Source organism: Podarcis bocagei, assembly GCF_964188305.1.
Source record: "Podarcis bocagei genome assembly, chromosome: 10".
NCBI lineage: Eukaryota > Metazoa > Chordata > Lepidosauria > Squamata > Lacertidae > Podarcis > Podarcis bocagei.
The window spans coordinates 74,230,064-74,254,002 of record NC_138135.1 but is presented as its reverse complement, the minus strand read 5'-3'; positions in this window follow the sequence as shown (position 1 = coordinate 74,254,002).

Below are 23,939 nucleotides of genomic sequence, written 5' to 3'. Positions count from 1 at the left end.
GCCCTGTAGCCCAACCCCTGCAATTCAGGAATCCTGTCCACAGCCGCCCCTGAGTGGGCTCAAACCACCAACCTTCTGGTTTACAGCCAGATGCACTGACCCACAGGATTAGGGATTAGGAGCTGCACGTCTAAAAATGGCTGCCTAACAGCCCTTCCCCACTTCCTTCCCCATCTGGCGGCAACTGGATCCTTGGCAGGAATGGTGGGGTGCTGTATGCAGCTAAACAGATCTACTGCTTTTCTCGACTTTGGCAGTGGGGATGCACTTCCAAAAACGTGTGTGGGGAGGTCCAGCCCATAGGTCCCTGGATGCTTGCTGGCAGGTGGGATTCCGTTTTCAGAGGATCCGTTATTATTTCCCAACAAGTCAGTTGAGACAGAGTGGTCAGCCATGAAGACAGTATGGAATTGGGTTGGGAATAAAACCTCTGAAAGCTGATAGTGTGAGCTCTGAAAGGTATGCTTTATTTATTCATATAGAGTGCTTATTGCCGGAATAGGCTTCTAAGTGGTTTGTGGTTTTCACAGATGCCCCAATGATTTAAAAGCTATAAATGAATCTAGAAGCTGGGACGAGCCCATTGAACTTCAGACCACTTTGGGGAAGATCTGCTTCATTTTAGAAGGCATATGAATACCTCTAGAGTCACTAGCTTCAGTTTGGTATTTTTTATTTGACAGGGCTGCCACGCCAGATATAATATAAATTGCCTTCTGGAGTTGGGTCATCATAATACCTACTAATATTCCCGAATGTTTTTCTTTTCATTACTTATTTATTCTTTTTATGTATCAATTTGCTCTTGGGTGATGATTTGGTTTCTTTTGGTTGATCACCATACCTCTGGTCAGGCTCAATATGTGACCGTAGACGCAGAGCTAAACCACAGAACATAGGTGGGACCCCTGTGGCCTTTAGGAGTTATTGGTCTCCAGTTCCCATCAGCCCCTGCCAACAAGGCCATTGGTAAGGGATGATGGGAGCTGTAGTCTCACAAATTCCCTCCACCTACATCAACAGTGCAATTTTGTACCTATTTACTCAGAAGCAGGTCCCATTGACTTCAGTGGAGATTGGTCCCAGATAAGGAATACAATTGCAAACTTAATGTACCAATTTCCCATTAAATACGGTGGTTTTTAACTTTGTGATGAGGAAGCCTCATTTATTTAAATGGATATGAACATTTTTAATTTTGTCAAAGCTGAACATAAAAAGACCTTCCTTAAGGATGGATGTTCAATAAGGGAGACAGAGCAAAAGCAAAGTCTTGGCAATTGAGCCTATAAATTTATTGTCATTGGAGCGCATGCATTTTCCAATTGCTTGGATTGTTTACGAAGCTTTACTTTAATTAAAATAAAGTAATTTCTTTCTGCTAATGACTACTTCTCTTTAAAGTGTCACTGGAATTCTGAAGGAAATATACTTCTAGCAATTTAATCAAACCGATCTGTGTTCATCTAATGTTTCCATCTCGTAATTGTGGGGATATTCATAATATACCCTTGAGAAATCTGCTGTGTATGATTTATTGTTGGAAAGAGATGCATGCAGTACTGAATACATTTTGAGGTCTCCTGCCATTATCCACATGCCATATATTACTTGTGCATAGAGAGAACAAGTTGTTGTTGTTTTTTACATGCTAGCCCTGCCTGTGCTCGTTTCTCACTGCTTTTGAAAAGTGCCCACATGCATACAAACTGTCCATGAGACTGCACCCCTGTTTTGCAAGTGTACCCGTCACATGTACAGAGCCTGTGCATGCGTGAAGGCAGAGGTGGGGCTGGTGGGCATGGTCTAGATCTCCCAGCACGTGTGTTCACGTGGGACATGTGTGGGAAAACCAGTCTGCTCTTTTATTTTTTAGTTTTTTTACAGAAATCCTAGGCATCAGCACCAGGTGAAGAGAAGTAAACACTGATAAAAGCGGATGCCCATTCTAGGGCGGGGCGGAGGCAGTCTAAAGAAATCGTGACTTGTCAATAGCAACCTAGTTACCAACTACTAATAGCAATTAGCCACACGGGTACTAAGAGAGGAATTGTTTTAGCTGAATGGGAAAAATAAATTGCAGCAACTGAAGCAGAGGAAGGAAGGAAGGGTGGAATTAGCTTTGGAAGAGTGAAGATTTCTCCCAAAAAAGCTTTGATAAGTAATTCCATGTTTTGATGCTTCGGACGTGAATGGCAACAGTGTGAAATGTTCTTACAGCGAAAAGTTTGGAAATAGTTCAGAAAAAGAAGCACCAGAGGTCTATTCAGTATACATTGGAGGATGATTAAGTCAGCTTTCACGTCAGGAGGAAGGGGGAAATAGCAGGATATGGATAGATGATAGATAGATATAGATAGATGATAGATATAGATAGATAGATAGATAGATAGATAGATAGATAGATAGATAGATAGATGATAGATAGACAGATAGATAGATAGATAGATAGATAGATAGATAGATAGATAGAGATAGATGATAGATAGATAGATAGATAGATAGATAGATGATAGATAGATAGATAGATAGATAGATAGATAGATAGATAGATAGACAGATAGACAGATAGATAGACAGACAGCCAGACAGCCAGACAGCCAGACAGACAGATAGATGATAGATAGATAGATAGATGATAGATAGATAGAGATATAGATAGAGAGATAGATAGAGAGATAGAGAGATAGATAGTTAGAGATAGATGATAGATAGATAGATGATAGATGATAGATGATAGATAGATAGATAGATAGATAGATGATAGATAGATAGATAGATAGATAGATGATAGATAGATAGATAGATAGATATAGATAGAAAGATAGATAGATAGAGATAGATAGTTGATAGAGAGAGAGAGAGAGAGAGAGAGAGATAGAGATGATAGATAGATAGATAGATAGATAGATAGATAGATAGATAGATAGATAGAAAGATGATAGATGATAGATAGATAGATAGATGATAGATATAGATAGATATAGATAGAAAGATAGATAGATAGATAGATAGATAGATAGATAGATAGATAGATAGATGTTAGATAGATAGATAGATAGATAGGTAGATAGATAGGTAGATAGATAGGTAGATAGATAGATAGATAGATAGATGATAGATGATAGATAGATAGATAGATAGATGATAGATAGATAGATGATAGATATAGATGATAGATAGATAGATAGATAGATAGATGATAGAAAGAAAGAAAGAAAGAAAGAAAGAAAGATAGATAGATAGATAGATAGATAGATAGATAGATAGATGATAGATAGATAGATAGATGATATAAGCTCAAGGTAGCATATGTGGTCTCCCCTCCCATTTTATCATCACAACATCCCTGTGAAGTAGGCTGTGTGAGGCTGTCACTGGCTCCAAGGTCACCCAAAGAACTTCATGGCTGAGCAGGGATTTGAACCCTGGTCTCCCAAGTCCAATCCTCGTCCAATTTTCAAACCACTGCACCCCACTCTCCTGTTTCAGGATTATTGCCTTGCTGTCTAAAGTCATTAATCATTAGGATTCATTATTTGAATATGAAAGACATGGACATCTCTCACTGCTGAAAAATAGGCTTTCTTCCCCACCGTCATTCTCTGCTGCCAGATCACACTGAACACTGTTTACAGGGATGTGGAACTGAATGTCTTCTGGCACAGAATTAGACCATTTTACTGGCTTCCTCTGCAGGGAACTAGTAGACACTGTGCCCTCTTAAACAGGAGATTTTGACTTTGTAACTGAAGGTAACAGTAACAGAGCGCAGACCACACCAAGCCGAATTTCAGTTGGATAGATTTTGCTTGAACCAGGTACGTCTCGAAAGTGAGAGGGAGGGAGAAGCTGCCAGCATCCCATATCCTCCAACATCCCTCACTTCCCCCAACTGACCCTCCTCACCCCCCCCCATTTTTTCTCTCCCTCGCCACAGAGCATTTCCTAGCAGAAGAAGGGTGTCACCACCACCACAAGACTAACAGGGCAGAGCACCCACACCCTCCACTGTCCCGAGAAAATCCCTTAATCCCAATGAATCCCAACAAACTACTGTCGAAGGAGCATGTGTGTCCACCACCAGAGGTACCAAGCCACCCCAAACAACCCCATACACACCAATATGTATAGAATAAAATGGTAGATCTACAATATGAACGAATATTTTAATAATACAAAGATATAGATAAAGGGCTGTCAAGGAGCATGTGAAAAACATAATTGAAATGAAACGAACACATACTTCTGTCTGTAATTTTGACCTTTCCAAATCAGCATTACTTCTGTATGCTATATTCCTTTCCTTTTGCCTGCATGAGTTTTCTATAGAATTCTCTGTTAGCAACAATCCCCAACTCTAATTAATGTGGTACCAGATAGCCCAAATACACCAGGCAATCTGCTGTTAGAATTTAAAGTAATTATGAAGTTTTTTGTCATTATGATATCAACAAGAAACTATTTGAAGCAACAGCTACACCAAATAAAATACATTTATGATTCTAAACATCAGGCATAGATATTCTAGAATGTGCATCAGAAATCCTAGAGTGTAAATAATGAACCGTGATTTGGCATGTGTTGTAAATCTAATATGCTAGGGAAAGTGTGTCAGCTTTCTAAAGATTGCATTTCTATAAATTCTCATTGGATTTCACACCTTTTCCCATTTAAAAATTGTTGGAAGGAATTGTTTGCTGATATACAGCCTTTGTTTAACATTCTATTAATATATGCAAGGGGAAACTACTTGTAATATAGAAATTAAATATACATTTTGATTTTGTTAAATTTATCTCCGCAAAAGAAAAAAAACAAAACAAAATAGAAGTGTAAAAGAGACAGTTCTAATGAACAGTCAAAAACATCTGCCAGGGCCAAGACTTTGCAACTAATCTCCTGCACTCAAAACCATCCTGATATATGAAATTATTTTGGCAATAGGTCTCAGAAGTTTAAGAATTAAAAAGTGATTTTGTTTCCCTCCTCAGCTTTAGTTATTCAATGTGTTTAGTTTAATGGTTCTGTAGGAAGTGACTGTAACTCTGCATTGCCCTGTGTATAAGATGTTAGTGGGGGGAATTGCTCTATGACTAGTGAAAATGTGAAAATGATTTCTATTGATTAAGAACAGACATGTAATAGCTACTCTCTTGTGATAGGGTCACCTCCAGGCAGTTGAACAGGAATCATAGAATCATAGAATCATAGAGTTGGAAGAGACCACAAGGGCCATCGAGTCCAACCCCCTGCCAAGCAGGAAAGCTTCTCAAAACTGGATGAGAATTTATCCCACATTTTACCCAGAAACTGAACATGTAAACATTTGCATAGTCTTATGCCAATGACCACTGCTGTAAAATCAGAATCAGTGAAGATACAAAGAGTGAATTCGCAGATCACCTTGGGATTGTGGTCTCATGCTGTTTTAGACTAACAAACTGGTTAGTAATAACCATGGTTAGCTGAAAGAAATCAAGCTTGTATGCACCCTCAGTTTGAATTAGCTGTAAAAAATGCAAGTGTTAGTCCAATGTTCACAACCCTGCTTGCCAAAACCTGTCTTTTATTTTCTCCAAATCAGATTATTATTTGTTTTCTTGACTTTTGTTACCTTGCTTGCAGCAAACCTCTCCCATTCTCTGGAGGTCATTTTGCTGTCTATTAAGTTCCATGACCCGGTATTTAAAAAGTGAGTCTTTATTATTATTTAGAGCAACAGATACATTGTTTCTCTGCTTGCTTTGGCCACACTGTCTCTAATCAGTTTGTTTAATTTTCTGGGTTTTCCCCTGAAGAAGAGAGGTATTCTTATCATTTGCCAGATGTAAACAGGAGAGGCCAAATACCTTAACAGGGTGCCAATGTTTCATTGAAAATAGTCAGATACTGAGGGTAAAGAGATACTTGTATATCAGTCTGACCTTTCTGGTTGAGTTCACATATGGAAAATGACTGACATTTGGACTGACTTTCTTGTGTGCATAAATATGTGATTTGATGAGGATTTGTAAGTGAGCTGATGAGGAGAGAGAAAATCCTCACAATTCATTTTCCACACTGAAATATCTATGCTTTAGTTTTAAACGGCTTCAGTTTTTTCAGCTGACCAATATCTTTTATACTTAGTTATTAGAACCACCTTTTCCCTCAGTTAAATTACTTGTGAGTACTGTGGTACCCCGGGTTACATACGCTTCAGGTTACAGACTCCGCTAACCCAGAAATAGTACCTCGGGTTAAGAACTTTGCTTCAGGATGAGAACAGAAATCGTGCTCCGGCGGCGCGGCAGCATTAGCTAAAGTGGTGCTTCAGGTTAAGAGCGGACCTCCAGAATGAATTAAGTTCTTAACCCGAGGTACCACTGTATATATTTTGTAAGTAATTTGATGAAGAGGGGAAGAAATCCTCACAATTCATTTTCCACACCTATGCTTTAGTTTTAAATGGTTTCCATTTCTTCAGGTGTCCATCAGCTTAATGATTAGAACCATCCTTTGTCTCAATTAAATGACTTGTGAATGAAGTTCTTTATGAATTTTTGCATTTAATTCAGCGGCTACCAGCCCAGGACATTAGAAACTGCCTTAGACCAAGTCAGACCCCTGGTCCACCTAGAAAAGTATTGTCTTTACTAACTGGAAATGGCTATCCAGGGTTTCAGGCAGGGAGCTCTCCCAGCCCTAGAGGGAGATAGCAGTAGACTATCTACCAATGAGCTGTGGCCCTTCCCCTCTAGTCACATAAAACAGAGCTGTAACTGCTTTTGTTAGCAAGATATGTTGCTTCACAAGTTTCAAGGAAGCCAGAAAATCAGAGCTGCCTTTCCTATTGGGCTTATTGGCACGTTGTGCCAGGATGCCAGCCTCTCAGGGGCACCCCAGCAAGTGGGGGAGCTGCACGGCAGTCTCCACTTTCCCTGCACGCCAGCTAGCTGCACCCCATTAACCATATGGCTGGCGGGTGTGCAGCTTCCTTCCCAAGCCCCTATGGGAGGAAAGCAATCCCTGCAGAGGCTTGGGAAAAGGTCAACAACTCTGGGAAATGTGTGTGTGTGTGTGTGTGTGCTGGAAGGATCTTTGCACCACAGCGCCAGATATGCTTAAGACGGTGAAATATACTCAGAGTCGCAAAGTGATTTCATGCTCTTTATTCAGCTCATAGTGGTGAGGAGGAATGAATGGAAATCCCCTCAAAGTATCTGCTTTATATACATTATTTACACAATGGGCTGCACATGATTGGTTAATTCTGGAATTCTACTGTAAGCCAATCAGGTTGTGGATTCACTTATATCTGGAGCATGATTGGATGGTTCCTGCAGACCAATCATACTGCTGCATTGTTCTTGGACCAATCAGACTGCTGCATTCTGAATCCTATTGTTCTAGGACCAATCAGACTGCTGCAATTTGGATCCTATTGTTCTAGGACCAATCAGACTGCTGCAGTTTGGATCCTATTCAACTCAGTACATAACAGGCGGCCCTGCAGAAAATGTACCAATGGAGAACTTCAGCTACCCTGAGGATGACTGGGTGAGAGACTCCGCTAAGCATGGAATCTCCAGCAACTTGCCGACATGAATTGCTGACAGCTTCCTCTTTCAAAAGGCAGAGGAAGGAACAAGGAGATTGGCTCTCCTTGACATAATTTATCTCCCTAGTACCTTCTTTATAGTTTGGGAACTCAGGTGAATTCTGCGTTTTGGTTTTAATGGCAGACACCAAGTCGAAGGATGCAGAAATATAGCCAAGTAATAGCCATCAAAACCAGGTCATAATTATTCAAGGGAACGTGAATTTTGAGTCAAAATTGTCTACATTTTAAACTATTCCTACCTCTCTTCTTTATATTCTTATTTTAAAAGGCATACTTTGTACGCAAACTTAATGACATTTTGTGAAGTTCTTTGCATTTGGGGAATAAGTTTCTTATAAGTTTCTTATAAGTTTCCAATTCAAGAGAATTACCTTGTTTTAATACTCCTTTAGGAAGAAACTCTGCATGACTGAGGGCTGCAGATGAAACAGCCTTTTTTTCTCTAGTAATTGTGTGAGTGTGCCCTGCTTGCCATAATATAATAAATATCTATTAACTCCTGCATGTTTAGAAAATAAGCTCAATTTAATAACATCAAGAGACAAATAAGTAAACATTAGCAATTTATTAATATTAAGAGAGCCCTGGGATTTCAGTGTCAAAGATAAATGTACAAGATTGCATTTGTGGAGCTATTCTACCAGCAAAACCTATTGTAAGGCTAATTGCATTCCAAATGTTTATTGAAAACATATACTGTAAATATTGAATTTTAGCAAGCCTGCTTCAGAATGGTATCTGTTAACTGTCAATGAAGGGTCTCTTCTGCAAACAACCAGCCATTGGAATTTCCTATGCAATTACTGGCAAGCTGTATATTAGACATGCTCAGACTGTGACCGATTCAACCCTCTTACTCTTTACAGATGTAGGCTGCTCCTCATTTTTAACTGACAACGTTGCACAGAAGTACAGCATTGTTGGTTTTTTTAATTTAGGTTTAAAAACCGAAATTCTACACAGGGATGTGTGGTGCAGTGTGATGTTAAGGCTCTAGTTAATAATGTTAAGAGACAAATGTATTCCTGCCCACTGCTTCAACTAAACTTAGCACTTAGTATCACCTTGATGTCCTATGAAGTGGTCTAGACATAGCTGTCAACTTTTCCCTATTCTTGCGAGGAATCCTATTTGGAATAAGGGAATTTCCCTTAAAAAACGGGAAATGTTGACAGTATAGAGAATTTTACCACACACCCTGACTGGATTGGAAATGGGGGAGAAGAGAAGGCATTAAAAAAATCTCCTTGCCATTTGATAAAAGAAATGACCAGCATACCTAGTTATAATTATGATGTCAGTTTCATAAATGCAAGTTATTAGTTGCAGACTTCTGTATCAATCTCCAGTGGTCAGGACATATGTGTCATCACAACAAAAGTCCAAAATTTCAACAGTTCTTTCACAGAACTGTTATTAATATTGTTTTGGCCCTTACAATTTCCATAGAAATCTCATCAAACAGTTCCCAGAAATGCTGAGAATCCCAGCTAAAGAAATTGCTCAATTTCCTCTGAATAGATAAGGTTTTGATTTGGATAAAGTATTCTGTTGCTAGAAGGTTGGAAATGGTGCATCTTTTGACAAGTGTTTTTAGTAGAGACGTTTGAATTATGCAAAGCTGATGAAAGGAAGAGGAAGAAATAGGTATCTGTTCATCTGTTGACTCAGGCAAATAATAACTTAACCTGAAACAAAGGAAATGGACATGTGGATGGCAATGCAGTAGAAAAAGGCAGAGTAAGAATCTTCTGGAATCAATAGAAAATCAGAATGCTTTTAATAAAGCTTTTGCTTTCTCCCTAAATACAACTGGTGTCAGCAGATTTATATTCAGGGTTGAAGAGAGAGAGAATGTTTTAAAGATTTGGCTGGAAAGAAACCAGCCTCCGATATCTCCAAGATAGGAAACGCTATCTGCCTCCCCAAGACTTGTTCATTTCCATAAACATCTACCATATATATGTTCTCATTGGTTGAATATTTCTAATAGAATAAAATAAAAATTATTAAACAACTCTGCTATCCACCCAATGAGACTAGATGCAAAGACTTGGCTTTGTTGTTGTTCCTGATCTTTAACTTTCCATGAACTTAACAGTGAATTTTATGGTGGGCAAACTATCAGTCTTGCCCTTCCCTTCGTTCTTCAGGGGAGCTGCCCACCTTTTTTTATGTGTTATACATTTGCTATACATTTATATATTATTAAAAGCAATTAACGTTTTTAAAACTGTTGCATAGTTTCTCTGGGAATTGGGGAAGAGATGTGTTGGTGACGTATCAGGTGCTAGTCACCAGGGTTATCCACAGACAGTCCTGTCCGTCCCCCGTCCCCCCATTTAAGTGGAAACACTCTGAAAAGCTGCAAGGCCTATCAGGGGTCAGCAAACTTTTTCAGCAGGGGGCTGGTCCACTGTCCCTCAGACCTTGTGGGGGGCCAGACTATATTTTCGGAAAAAAATATATGAATGAATTCCTATGCCCCACAAATAACCCAGAGATGCATTTTAAATAAAAGGGCACATTCTACTCATGTAAAAACACGCTGATTCCCGGACTGTCCACGGGCTGGATTTAGAAGGCAATTGGGCCGCATTCGGCACCCAGGCCTTAGTTTGCCTACCCATGGTCTATGGACTTCCATTTTCATCACTACCCTCCTTTTGTACCCCAGCCTTAGCCACCTTGAGCTGCATTTGGAGGAAAGGTGAGGCAGAAAATAAATGTCAGTACAGTCATACCTCATATTACATTTGCTTCATGATACGTTTTTTTAGGTTGCGCCCAGTGGCGACCTGGAAGTACCAGAACAGGTTACTTCTGGGTTTTGCTGCTCTTCGCCGCTTGCACAGACGAGCAAAATGATGTCACACGCATGCACAGAAGCGGCAAATTGCAACCTGCGCATGCGCAGACGCGCCACTGTGGGTTGCGTTCTGCTCATGTTGTGAACAGGCCTCCAGAACGGATCCCATTCGCAACCAGAGGTACCACTGTATAGAGAAGGTCCTGGTGGAAACACAAGAAGACTTTGCCATTCTAAGGTACCTGTAGTGGGGCCTGCCTAGGAGATTAAACTCCCCCCACCTCTATCATTTGAAAAGAGAAATTCCCACAAATAGGCCAGTCCCCAAGTTCCTAAACATTTTCTCCACTTAGATATTACAGTCTCTATGGAAGACATGTGTTGAATGGTTTCTTTAAATGTAAAGGTTCATCATTGTTCCACCCGATGTGTATGTCTTTAAGGGGCCAGAGCAAAATAACGAGACCCAGCTTTTTACAGCTGTGAAACATAGCAGGTGCTGCTGAGTTGTGCTAATCAAGCTGTGTCAGCAATTGGGTAGAGTATATAAGGAGCAGCACCTAGCTCTCCCATTACCCTGGGGGATGGGTTGGTGGTTGGGTCATGTTTGTTTGTTAATATATTTAGTGTAAATGGAGTTTTTGTTTTTCTTATTAAAACCTTCTTTAAGTTATTTTTGAGTCCCTTCTTTTTAATGCATGGTCTCCCCAGCAAGCTCTCTGCAGTGCCACTATACTGCAAATAGCCAACAACATGTACTGTCTTGCTCCTTTTTATATGTTATAATCTTGCATAGAGACTGCAATATCTAAGTGGGGGAAATGTTTAGCACTAGCTTTTTAAAAGACTACCAGAACACAGGAGGAGGGCCTCTGCTTTGCAGGTAAAACTGTCCAGGTACAATGTCTGTTATCCAGTTCAAACGGATCTTAGGTAACCAGGTGAGGAAAAGGATCTCTGCCTCAGTAGAGCATGCTCATTTTTTCATTTTTCTTTTTTTGAAATCGTTTTTATTTGATTTAAAAAATACAAAATTATAACAATACCAAATACATATCCATATAAAGAGATTTCTCTGAATCCAGAGACTTCCCCCCCCACACCCCCTCCATGGGTCCTATTGTCAACATTTTCAACTGCATATTATTTCATAATCTATATTTTATATCTATCCATATTATCCATAGTATGAGCATGCTAAAAAATAGTAACATGACATGGGAATTCAAAAGATATTGTGGTTAAATTAATACAATTTTGCTTGGTAAGTAAGGTGTGTGTAAAATTGCATAGAAATCATTAATAATGATTGCCAAGTGCTTGCAGTTAAATTATATGTTAATAATTTATTTATTTATTTATTTATTTATTTATTTTATTTATTTATTATTTGATTTAGCATTAACTGACATTTTCAGTAAAATTCTTTGGTTTTCCAAAAGCAATTTATATGCTTCATCAAACGTAGATTTATCAAGTTAAATGTTCTCCGGTCACAATAATAATAACAAATTTGGATTCCTCACACCCAAAAATATATTTCTGAGAAAAAATATTTTGAAGAAATTTGCCAACATTAAGTATCCCGCCTAAAATGACACACCCTGCTCCCCCAAGCCTTTAAGAGCTGCTGTCACTCAGAGTAGATAAAGCCTCCCTGACTACATAGACCAGGCATAGGCAAACTCAGCCCTCCAGATGTTTGGGACTACAATGCCCATCATGCCTGACCACTGGTCCTGTTAGCTAGGGATGATGGGAGTCGTAGTCTCAAACATCTGGAGGGCCAGAGTTTGCCTATGCCTGACATAGACCAATGATCTGACTCAGTCCAAGGCAGTCTTGTCCAGCCTAGCGCCCCCCCCAGATGTTTACATCTCCCATCAGCCCCCCTCACCATCACATGGCTATTCTCATTGAGGCTGATGGGAGCTGTATTCCAAAACCTCTGGAAGGCATCAGATCAAAAAAGGCTGTTCTAGTAGTCTAAGACATCTTCATATCTTCACTTTACAGACCAGTAAATGATAGCAAAAGAAAAAGAAAGTAGGTTACTGTAGCCTGGGGACTGATAATCTGTTGGATTGTACTGCTTTACCCATTAGAATTTCAGTTTTCCTGTTTTTATTTTTTTCTGCACTTCAATAAATGTCTTCAAGTAGCATTTACTGTAGGAAATTGTTGAGTAAGTGGTTTTTGAAAGGAGAATTTACTAACAATGGTTTATAGGCCACCTGTTTGCTCTGTAATTGACAGTTAATAAAATGTGGTGATTGCAGAGGTATAATTGCTTTTTACTGCCTTTTCTTAGTAGATTTAATATACAATGAGTTTCATGTGAAGATTGATAATGAGGGGTGCCTTGAAAAGAATTAATACAGCAGGAGAGAGAGAAGAGAGAGAGAGAGAGAGAGAGAGAGAGAGAGAGAGAGAGAGAGAGAGAGAGAGAGAAGCAAATCTGTTACGAATCCTTGTCAGAAAACAGTATAACAGCATATTTGGAAGAGATAAAGATAACAGAGAAATACCAGAACGTGTGTTCACTAGCCAGAATAGTTGTTCCTGAATGTGCTTACAGGAACGTAATATGACATGTGGCATTATTTGAGAAGTCTATAAATATGGAACACGCATCGGATGGTCTAGGTAAAATGTCCTAAGAGAAACAGCTAGTGGGTGACATCCACATTTTGTGGCTTGTGTGATTTGCCTGCAGTTGGTTTTGAATGGGAATAACTTTCAAATTTCCATCTAAATCTTCTGCTTTTGGAAAACTTATAATATGATCCTGTGCATGTCAACTCCCATGTGGGTGGCTGTAGGACCAACTAGGAAGATAGACAATAACTTTTATCATCTCTCAGTAGACACGGGAAACTCCTCTAACTCTGCCTGGCTGCAAAAGCCAAGTCCACCTGATGTGTAAACCTTACAATGACACTATCCACACTCATTCATATGAATAAATTACTTCCAAATAAAAAGACTGACCCTAGACCTTCCTGCTGTGTCTTTCTTGGTCTAGTGAAGAGGTGGGGAATCTGTGGTCCTCCAGGCATGTCATTGTGGGACTCCAACTCCTATCAGCCATAGACGATGGTCAGGTATGATGGGACACAGTTTTCCTGCACTGGTGTAGTGCTTGATCCTAGTCTTTCTTACTGTATCTCCCTTGCTCTAGCAACTTGTCTCAGTGTGGGGATAAGCCACCTGGGTGCAAGACTTTATTTGAAGGTATAGGGCCTGTGCTCTGATCCACCAAGTCTCTAATTTCAGACCTGTTGGTTTTAGGTTGCCACAATCTCAGTCTGCTTCTGCCTCTTTTTCTCTCACACACATCCATCCATCCATAATATGGGCTCAAAAATACTGTCATTTGGTAATAATGACTGAGATATACGTAGTAACTCACCCAGATGGAGCAGCTCTATGGCTGCAGCTCATAAGGTTACCAGACGTCCCCGTTTCCCGGGGACAGTCCTCAGATTTACAAATCAGTCCCCTGACAAAATCCATCTATTTAGTAGGAAGTTGAAAAGTGTCCCCGGATTCATTGAAAAAAACCTGGTAACCTTACCATAAAGGAAATGATCAATGGAGCCATAGTTCCCCACCTGTGGTTTGCTTATGTATATGCGGCAGAAAACATGGCCTTGCTGCACTTGTAGGAACTTTTTTCAGGCAGCTGTGGCATATTGACAATGTGTTGGATTTTGCCATTGGCTCCCGTATAAACCGCTTTGCAAAGCTGGCTTCAAAGACAGAATATAATTTTTTGCAAATAAACCAATGCATAATATTAAAGAGTATTCATTGGTCAAGATCAGAAATGTCTGAGTTCAGCACATCCTTAAAAGGGTAAAGGAACCCCTGACAGTTAAGTCCAGTCGCAGATGACTCTGGGGTTGCGGCGCTCATCTTGCTTTACTGGCCGAGGGAGCCGGCGTACAGCTTCCGGGTCATGTGGCCAGCAGGACTAAGCCACTTCTGGCGAACCAGAGCAGTGCCCGGAAACACCGTTTGCCTTCTGCCGGAACAGTACCTATTTATCTACTTGCGCTTTGATGTGCTTTTGAACTGCTAGGTTGGCAGGAGCAGGGACCAAGCAATGGGAGCTCACCTCGTCGTGGGGATTCGAACCGCCACCCGCATCCCCTCAACACATGCTTATTTTCAGTTTAAATTTTGGGGAAGGGGAATTTGTATTACAGGTTTGTTGAAGCGTGCATCTACTACTTTTGCCCTGTTCAGGTATTGTAAATGAGGTAGAATGAGAACGAGTGTGCCAGCTGTACCCTCACCCCAATTGTGTCACTGTCAGTGGCGTAGCTTGGGGGGTGCAGGGGGGGCCGGCCGCACCGGGCGCAACATCTGGGGGTTAGGGTTAGGGGGCGCAAATCCACGGGTTAGAGGGCGCAAATTACTTGCCTTGCCCTGGGTGCTGACAACCCACGCTACGCCACTGGTCCCTGTTGCTCTTGAGTTGGAGCAATCATTTCTGCAGCAATTTCTACAAAACATAAGCCTTAACTTGTGTGTGTGTGTGGGGGGAATCCCTCCCAGACAGTGCTAGAATTACATGGATGCATACTTTCTAATTGCTTAGACCACAGTTATTGTAACACAATAATAATAGCAAGGGGGGAATTTACAACTCTTCTGTAATTGTGAACAGTTGTATAAATTATGCCTATTTTAAAGGAAAATAAAGTTAGATGGACTGCAGTGATATGTTGCTAGAAGAGACATTCTTGAGTTTTTCCAATCTGGCTCACAATCTTAGTAGGAAATGGAGTGGGTGTGGTTGCCTGCTGGACAATCTTCATCTGGAGTTTGACAAGGTGTTCTCAATGGCTAGATTTTATTTTATACTATGTGAAGCCTCTATGTGCAATCCACTGCTCTGATTTTTGAGACACTGGAGGTTTAAATTGGGATAGCTCAGTTGATAGAGTATGAGGCTCTTAATCTCATGGTTGTGGGTTTGAGCTCCACATTAGGCAAGAGATTCCTGTATTGCAGGGGGTTGGACTAGCTGACCCTCGTGGTCCCTTCCAACTCTAGGGTTCTATTATGACCTCAACTTTCCAAGTCTCTGGGTAGGCTTCTCTAAACAAGAATGTTTTTAGCAGGCACTGGAAAGAGTACAGTGAAGGTGCCCACTTTATCTCAATAGAGAGGGAGTTCCAAAGTGGAGGTGCAGCCACGCTAAGAGATGGAGTTCTTACAAATGTGGAGCAGGCTTTTCATGGCAGTGGTCAAGAGGCATAAAGAAAGCTGGCCACTAATAGGGGAAAGCCCTTGGATGTGCAAAAGAAGTCTGAAAAGAGCCTCTGTGTTAGGCTGCTAGACTTGCACCAGGATTCACATCTCCCATGCATACCTTTCTAAATTCTTGAGATGATGAAAGTAGTGTAGTCAAGGTTGGAATTATAATTATTGTAGATAGGCCTACTCTAATAGCATAGTTGATTCTTTATTCAGAAAATACATAGTTGTGAAATATAATAAAAGGTATTAGTCACTCAATATCCAACATCGGTATCTCTTCCCCCCAGTGGTTACATGTGTTGTTGATAAAAGCATAAATGTTTTTTTCCTTATTAGTAATTTGTAATCTACTAAGGGGGTCACAACTTGGGCTTGTAAAACAGCCATTTTCTTTAATGTGATTTTTTTAAGTCCGTACTGAGTGAAAGCTTGGCCATGATAAATAATTCCCTTTAAATAATTCAATAGGCTGGATAAACTGGCAAACAATGATGACATGTGTGCATACCTTTGAAATGCTGCAATTCTCTCTATGAAACAAAACAGCTCACTTTTCTGTTGCTGCAGAACAGTTAAAACCTCTCAGTGTGGCCTGTAATTCCTGCAGGGTAACACCAGGCATTGTAGGATTTTCGCAAGTATCAGGCAAAAGCTTGACAATAACTCGGCACAAGCAGCCGATTTTTCACTTGAGGTGATGCGGGTGGTAAATCCAGGACGAGGAGCCTCCAACCCATGGGGAACTGGTGTGCACAACCAAAGCACAGCATGGGGCTGTTTTAAAATCCTTTTGCAAATAGTCCCACACTGCTCTTTTAACTTCTGGTTTTTGAAGGTTCAATGGACAGAGTGGGGCTGTTTGAAAGCCACTCTACCCTACTCTTTGAACCTTGTTTTTGAAGGTTTAAAGAGCAGTGCAGGGCTGCTTGCAAAGGAGCTTTCAAACTTCCCAAAGTGATGTCAAATTTGGCCAGAAAAGCTTCGCCCTCTCTGGAGTGAATGAGATGCTAAGCAGCAGAAAGGTCTTTTGCTAGCTATCCAGAGATGCCCACTTGTCAATCATCTGATGTCGAAATGACATCAAGTGACTCATTTTTGCTTGTGTGGTTTGCCATCATGCCGTACAGTTGCTCTGCAAGCCTCAACAATCAGCTGATTGCCAGGGCCTGCAAAGCATCATGTACAGGGCTTTGCAGGTGCCACCAATCAGCTCATGAGTGGTGTCTGAAATCTCCCTTTTGGTCCTGTGACATCATCTTTACCTGCCTGATGTCATATATGCGATGTCAGGTTCAGGGTAGGCAGGCATATATTGGTCAAAAATGTCTTCAAGCCAAATGGGAAGAGTTTGGGCTTCTTGTCAGATGAACCACCTAGAACAGTGAGTCGCAGAGAGAGACACATTAAGGGTAAAAAGGTAAAGGGACCCCTGACCATTAGGTCCAGTTGCGGATGACTCTGGAGTTGTGGCACTCTTCTCGCTTTATTGGCCGAGGGAGCCGGCGTACAGCTTCCAGGTCATGTGACCAGCATGACTAAGCCGCTTCTGGCGAACCAGAGCAGCGCACAGAAACGCCGTTTACCTTCCTGCCGGAGCGGTACCTATTTATCTACTGTACTTGCACTTGACGTGCTTTCAAACTGCTAGGGCGGCAAGAGCAGGGACTGAGCAACAGGTGCTCACCCCGTTGCAGGGATTTGAACAGCCAACCTTCTGATTGGCAAGCCCTAGGCTCTGTGGTTTAACCCACGGCACCACCCGTGTCCGGGCTGAGGGTAGATAGCTCTTATTCTTACCCACCCTAAAAGTAATCTTTTGCGGTTTTAACGGCGAATGCCTTCATTGTTAATTCAAGTAGGGGCATGTGTTTGTCTCTATGTGTGTCTAAGGCTGCAATCCTGTGCCCACTTACCTGGGAGCAGATCCTTTTCAGTTTGATGGCACTTGTTCCTAAATAAGACATGCACAGGATTACATGGTCAACCAACAGGTTTGGGAAGCACTGCTCTGATGATATGAGCTATCATGTCAGGGTATTTCAATAGCATTGGATTACAAAGCAGTACAACCCTTGGCCTTGTTACAGTTCGGGAGACCTTTAATTACTTCACCTATAACACTATCAATTTTATTTATTATACTTTTGCAGTGGATTACTTTTTAGCTTGATTTATTGGGATTTGGTTTGCTTTCTTTGGCTGCAGTTCGGCACCCAATTGCTCATGTTAAGTCCTATCAAAATAAATGTGGACCAACAGATGTGGAACTGAGCATTGTGTTGCAGTCTTGAGCACAGGATTCTCTCCTGCACACAGGAGAGTCTCCAATGGACACAGGGGAACTCAATGCAAGCTAGGAGTGTTTCAGATATTTTGAACTTTGCAAATTTCTACATGAAACGACCCAATCAATGCCTCTTGGAGTAATGTGACTTTAGATCTTCTTCTTCTTCTTCTTCTTCTTCTTCTTCTTCTTCTTCTTCTTCTTCTTCTTCTTCTTCTTCTTCTTCTTCTTCTCTGGTGATCACTTGTAGCTGAGTAAGATTGTCTTCCATGAACATGGTTTTAACAATGAGTATGTAAGTGACTGAGGAGGCCAATTCTGGATCCACACGTCCTTCCACAGAGGGGACATAGGTTTCTGGGTGGAAGTTGATCATGGTGAGGGTTTACCCTCTTAGCTCATTTCTCCCTTTTGTCCTGAGTTCAAGCGTCTTCAAAGTCCATGATCAGAACTTAGGTAACCACCAGATTTCAAGTCCTGAATAACTCAAAGGAAACTTATCTTCAATACCTCCTTCCCCTCGTCCTTCTTTGATCTCTGCATTCAGGGACTGGAAGGACATTGAGAGGGTGTATTGGGGGAAGCAGGACTGGAGTCTGATTGGGAAGAGGGGGTTACTGATTAGTGGGGAACTGTTCCTGCCAGGAGGCAAGAGTCAGAAGCAGGGGAAGCTTCAGCGCCAGAAGATGGGTCAGAAAAAGGAGAGGAGGAGGAAGAGGCAGGTCAGGAAAGTGAAGGGCTGGATGCTTCTCCACCCTCTCCTGCACCACTGTCTCACAGAACCAGGAGGGGATTGAAAAGGGATGAGCAGAGGAAGCTTACATGCAGGCATAGTCTCCAACTGCATGCATACATCAGGAGGAGGTACATAAACACAAACCTCGGAATAGCTGCCTAGATGTTAGACTGGGGGGGGGAGGTATTTGTAGCCATAGAAATGACTCTGTCAGCTTTGAAAATAAAGAGTTAACTATCTGCCATGTGCCTTCCTTTAGCTGGGGAGTGTCCTTGACATGGTGCCATGTGTTGGGCATGTGGTTACCAGTGGCAAGGCTTCTAGTGTGGTTTCACTGGAATTTTGGGAATCCATTCTGTTGATAATGAGGAAACCTTTTTTATCTTTTGAGATGTTTGTTGAAGACCTTTCTTTCTATTCGAACTTGGTATGCATGTTCAGGATGCAAATCTGTGTATCATGTTTTAAATCCAGCTTGACTATAGCACCCATTTTTAAGGGTGTTAAAAATATGTAAATATGTTTTTCTTGGACACTAAGATCTCACAGTAAAACTTAATGTGTATGTTAATAAGAGATTTCTGTTGAAATTTCTCTGTTTAGAGCCTAACCTCTGCACCCATTTCTAACAGGAGGAGGAAAGATGCAAAATGCATTGTGGAATCTGAATTGAGTCCTCTTGAACATTGTAATTGACTAAGTTAAAAGTAGTCAAGGAAGCCCCTTTTTCTGTAACAATCTTTGGGAAACAGAGGTGCATTTAAAATCAAAATGGTGAAATGCTGCATTTTCCATTTACAGCTATGATTGAGAAACTGAGTTGATTTGAGCTGGGTCTCATCAGCAATCAAGCAGATAGCTCTTGCAGTTCATTATTTCTAATCTAGATATGATTCAGTCAAGTGATCCATAGTCAGCTTAACTAACCCCTGAAGCACCAAATGACTTGGGCTCCATCACTTTCCTGTGCGCAATGTGAAATATACACATTCATAATTGAATACAGTTTAGTGTGTTTTTGTGCCAAGCGATTAGGTCATGTCGACTGCTCTGCTGCTAGGTTATTAAGCAACCGCAGTTTAATGTGACCTGAGCAATTGGATAGTCCACCTAGAATATCACCTCACGACCAGACCGTTGAGCAGTGTCTAACGCTCCACACGCTGTGTCATGTTAATTATTGTTTTCCTAATATAAAACTGACAGCAATGAAGAGTTATGTCAGCTCAGCGTACATAAGGAAAGTAGTCTGTCCCCATTCTGAGAATATATTGTTGGCAATACGTTAAACATAAAATAAATCAATAGGCTTTTCCTGCCTGGGGGGGGGATCTAAAGTACTTCAGGGAGCAGATGTTTCACTGATAACATTCACAGTGCACTTGAATTTGTGGCTTTAATTAACTAAAGTTATACTGCAGACTCCATTCTGGTGATGACTGATTAAAAGCAGGATGGATGTTCTCTACCTTCTGACTTCCACCTTTGTATATTGTGCCATTTATGTTACAACTATGGCCGTGGTATTGTCTAAAAGACTTTGCTCAGTTTATTGAGCATAAGCAAGGTCCATCCTTCCAAAGGTATAGAACAGGGTTTCCCAAACTTGGGTCTCCAGCTGTTTTTGGACTACAAATCCAACCATCCTGAGCTAGCAGGACCAGTGGTCAGGGGTGATGGGAGCAGTAGTCCAAAAACAGCTGGAGACCCACGTTTGGGAAACCCTGGTACAGAACTCTGAAGAGAAGCTGAGCTCTTCCTGTGTGAGAGTAGATTCTCCATAGGTGCACACAGACCACTTGAGCAGGTAAAAAACCCAGAAAGGGGATAATGTAGTGTTGCATCTGAACCAGAGTTCAGGGTTTGTTTTCCCCTAACAAGCCAGAATTGCTAGTCAGTCTTAAACCAAGGTTTGTTATAGGCTTGTGAATCCCGACTTGCTTGCAGGAAGCAATTCCTGATCTCAGCTTCAGGATAGTGCCAATGAGTCTATCTCAGAGAGGCACACAAGAATCTAACTGTAGGACAGGGGGGGGTGTTAAATAAAGCTCTATGGGGAAACCCCTCTGAAACCAAAAGCTATGCATTTGGGAGAGGATGCATGTTGCTTAGAAATTATTGTGGTGAACTGGTTTGTCAATAATGGTCAAGTCCTAGTTGGATGTGTTGGGAGAAGTTTATTTCTTGCAGCTGCAACCTTTAAGCTCTATTGCCCAACAGTTTTGCCAGCTTAACTCACAGTTGTGGTTTCACACCTAGTGCCAAGGACCCCTCAGATGGTGGTCCTGAGAGATCTCAACATCCATGACAAGGCTGTCTTCTCGGAAGTAGCAAAGGACTTCATGGCTATGAGAATCACGGAATAGCCCACGGAATGGCTATGAGAATCACGGAATGGGTTGGGAGCCAGAGTCAGGTGTAGGTCAGCAATAAAAAAACCACCGGTGTCAGTGAAATTAATTCTTTATTCAAAGAAACCAAACCAGGGCAGCCCTAGTGATCCCAGCAACTCTACCCAGTAGGTCTTGCCCCAGTGAGGCAGTTGCAAGGACTGAAGGTCCCCATCTTCCTTCTAAGGGAGTATATTTTTCATGTTATTTTCACTAATATCTTTATTTTTAAGCACACTGTGCCATACTATATGCATTTTTGTACACATTGCTTTGCTGCGGAACTAGATTGCAAAATTCAGATATGACCAGAGGTTATTTCGTTTGTATATTGTTTCAGAAAGTGTAAATTTGATAGATTTGGCTTAAAATAAGTACTGAATTGAATTTCTTCTCCAGCCTCCTCAGAAGTAAGTCCCACTATGTTTCGGGAGGCTTATTTTGTGGTATGTGTGGTCAGGGACTGCAGTCCTAGTCAACTAAATGTTTTGTGTAAAATTTAAGATTCTGGAACCGGTTTATAGTGGCCTGATGTGCAGATGAAAATTTGTTGAGGGAAAAAGGTCTTGTGGAAACTTAATAATTAGCACTTGCTAACAGCTGCCTTTGTGGAAACCATATTTGTTGAATCACAGAGCAGCTGCTCCAAATAGAGTTAATTTAATAATTAAGACATATAAGTTGTGAACTTTTTCTTCAGTCATCTCCTACTAGTCCAGGAAGTTAAAGAGTGTTGTCTTTGGCTGTGAGGAGTGCAACGCATTATCATTCTGGATCGCTCTGGGAAACAGATTAATTTTATTCCAAAGCATTTTGGAGAGGGGTGGGGGTTCTGGGTCTCTAGTCTTCCTCCAGATTCTCTTACTCATTCATAAGTTCACTGAAAAAGATAATTTACCAGGGTTGCTAAAACAGTACGATTTCACACTTTCACATTTACATACCCTGCAACTGCCCCATTTTGCCTGGGACATTCCAGATTGACAGAATCCATTCCGGCTTCTGATTGGAATCCAGAATGTCCCAGACATTCCAATAGAACAAAGACTACCCCCTCCTTACCTCTGGTCAATGTGATGGTGTCCAGGCATGCCACTCCACCTTCCACTTCCCCTCTCTATGGTAGGTCTGGAGGTCTGTGGGCAGGGAGCTGGTGCTCAGTGGTGGCAGGTAGGTAAGGCAAATAGCAAATGACAATAGCAGCTACGAGGGGGATAGTGGAGAACGTAATCTGGAGGGGGGGCAGCAAGCAAATATTGGAGCCAGAATGTGGAGGGAAGGAAGTGGGAAGGGTGACCATCTTCCAGGGGTTAGGGCAGCTGGGAGGCAGGTGGGTGGCCAGAGCATTCACTAGAGAGGGGCGTAGAGGAGGCAAAGAGTGGAGGAATGGGGGAGGTAGACTGGGCTGGAGCCGTGTGGGGTCCTTGGCAGCTGGGAAAGGGGAGGGCGCAGTCAGGGGGGCAAGCAGTCCTGCAAAGGTGGGTGCAGAGGGGAAGGGAAAACATGGGCTGGGGGGGATGGTCTGGATTGGGTAAGGTGTGGGTATTGGGGGGGAGCATTCTTCAGCCTGCCTTGTCCCACCCCCCAGCCCTGGGACCCCTCATAAATAAATAAATAAATATTTTATTATTATTTTCTGAATTGATTTTAGAATTTATTTTAATTAATTGATTGTCATTTTATTGTTGTTAGCCGCTCTGAGCCCGGCTCTGGCTAGGGATGGCAGGATATAAATATATTATTATTATTATTATTATTATTATTATTATTATTATTATTATTATTATTATTATTGAAACTGTGCCTGGAGGAAGAACTGTGAGAGGAGAGACTCCATCAGGCAAGGCCTTCTTCCACCTGCTTTGCTCCACCCTCTAGTCTCTGCTTCTCAATTTGTATTCTATTATTTTATGTACTGTGGCTTGCCGTTGTTTTATTGATTATAGTTTAGAAATTATTTATTGTAACTAGTGTGGATTTCTGTTTAACTTTTGTGTGTTGATATTATTATTTTATACTATAATAATTGTTGAATGCTACTTTTTGATGTAGGTTGCTTATTTTAAAGTTTTATTATCACATTTTTGTATTGCATTAGATTGTTATAACATGTACATTTTTTGTTTCTTCAGCTTGGAAACCACCTTGAGTACTGTAAGATAGAAATATGGTTTACAAATAAAAAAATGATGATGATGATGATCTGCCCCTTCAAGGTGAAATTTGATATGATGAAATTGGTGAGCAGTGGCAATTTTATCCCAGGGCTATGGGAGGGCATGCACTTACTGGAGAAAGACCTGGTCTCAAGTTTTTAAATATTATGAATGTCCCTTCTATCCAGGAGTGTCTGATGTCCATTGGGAAAGGGAGGGAGACCAACCGTAGATGGGGGGAGAGCCAATAACAGACAGAGTCACTTCCGGGTTGGCTGCAAGTAATAAAGAAAGATGGATGGGACTGGATGAGGGCAGGCTGAGGTTGGTGGGGTAGTGCCCTGTGAGCCCTATTGGTGCGGCCGCTACTCCTTAGATTCCTTCCTTCTGCATTCTCTGGTGACACTTTTGTCCTCTTACCTCTGTGGAGAACTTTGCAGACAAAACAATTATACATATCTATACAGAGGTAGTTTCAGTGAGTTTGGTTGTGCTTTCTCCTAGATAAGTGGGAATAGGACAGCTGCCTTTAACTCACACTACTCAAATGGTCAGCGCTTTAGATCCTTACACTAGGGACTCAGCTGTGCAGCTGCAAATAAAACGTTGTAAGTGTGTTGTAAAGTGCAAAATACAAATGCGACACTAGATGGTGATAGTGAGCTACGGCAAATTCCATATATTTTT